The sequence below is a fragment of the Cavia porcellus genome, unplaced genomic scaffold, assembly GCF_034190915.1.
Source record: "Cavia porcellus strain 051 isolate PalLab524CR breed Dunkin Hartley unplaced genomic scaffold, mCavPor4.1 scaffold_17, whole genome shotgun sequence".
NCBI lineage: Eukaryota > Metazoa > Chordata > Mammalia > Rodentia > Caviidae > Cavia > Cavia porcellus.
In genome coordinates, this window is record NW_026947500.1 from 59,631,711 (window position 1) to 59,633,266 (window position 1,556).

At 37.5% G+C, this 1,556-nt stretch overlaps 1 pseudogene; it reads left to right on the top strand.

Annotated features, from left to right (window-relative positions):
- The first annotated feature begins 599 nt into the window (after positions 1-599).
- On the top strand, positions 600-1,556 carry LOC100717921 (olfactory receptor 5D16-like; annotated as a pseudogene).

Consider the following 1,556-nt stretch of genomic DNA (forward strand, 5'->3'; position numbering starts at 1 on the left):
ATTAAGAGCTGAGTATCTAAGAGGGGAAGAAACTAGATTTTTTTGATTATCAGGCAACTCATGGCTTCTTATATATTTACTTTGTTCATTTGTAGAAAAATCAGTTCAATACATTAACTGTTAAAGTCAGAAGCAGTTAATGGCTTGGATATCTTACATAAATAGTCATAATGAATGATTGAATTGTTAGGTAAAATTATATCATAAAATGTTATAACTACAAGTTATTTCAAATGCTTCCACTTTTCATCAATAATTGTGAGATCAACATGACAAGTTATTTCATTTTCTATATTTTTCAATGTTTCTCATGAGAATTTGACTATTTGCTACCACCCAAGTGGTTGGAATCAAGAAATACACTTGTTTGGCTGCAATTTTATTTTACATATCAGCAAAAATTTTAAGAAAATGATACATATCAATGATTCTATTACTAAAACGTTAGCTATTTATAATTAATATCTTGCAAATACCAGGATAATTAAAAAGTCTATGATGTCTCACCCTACATTCCACAGAGGTGAAAGTTTAGCATGGTCTATATGTCAATCATTTTCCTTATTTTATTTTGAAGGCTGATTTTCAGATCTCACCAAATGGAAGCATGTTTCAGACATCAGACAAACAGAAATATAACATCTGAGGCCACATTCACAACCTTGGAATTCTCAGATTACCCAGAACTGAAGGTTCCCCTCTTCTTTCTATTTTTGGCCATCCAAAACTTCAGTGTGCTATGGAATCTTGGTATGATTATGATCATCAGAATTAAACCAAAATTATATTCCCCCATGTATTATTTCCTCAGCCATATCTCATTTGCAGATTTCTGATATTCTACTATTATTGCTCCCAAGATGCTGGTGAACCTACTTGCGGAAGGCAGAAGCCTCTCTTTTGCAGGGTGCTTGGCACAGTTCTTTCTCTTCTGCATCTTTGTAGTGACTGAGCTGGTTCTGTTTGCTGTGATGGTCTATGACTGCTTTGTGACCATGTGCAAACCACTGCTCTACACAGCTGTCATGTCCCAGAAGCTTTGCATCCTGCTTGTGTTTGGCTCATATGCGTGGAGAGTAGTGTTCCTTGATGCTTATGTGTTCTGCTTTGAAGTTATCTTTTCAGGGTTTCAACACAATCAGTCACTTCTTCTGTGAGTTACCCTCACTGATATCACTGTCTTGCTCTGATTCTCAGCTCAGTCAGTTGCTCCTTTTCACGGTTGCCACTTTTAATGCGATAACCTACTGCTTATCACCCTTATGTCTTAGGGGTTTATAATCAGCACCACTTTGAAGATGCAGTCAGCTAGGGGGCACCGCAAAGTCTTCTCCACCTGTGGGTCACACCTGAAATCTTCCATGGCACCATTATTTTCCTCTACTGTGTGCCCATCTCAAAGAACTCCAGGCACACAATCAAAGTAGCCTCTGTTTCACACTGTGGTGATCCCCTTGCTGATCCCCCTGATCTACAGTATGAGAAATAATGAAGTGAAGGACACAGTCCACAAGATAATGACCACAAAACTGTTTCATGTTGGTTATATGCAGTAA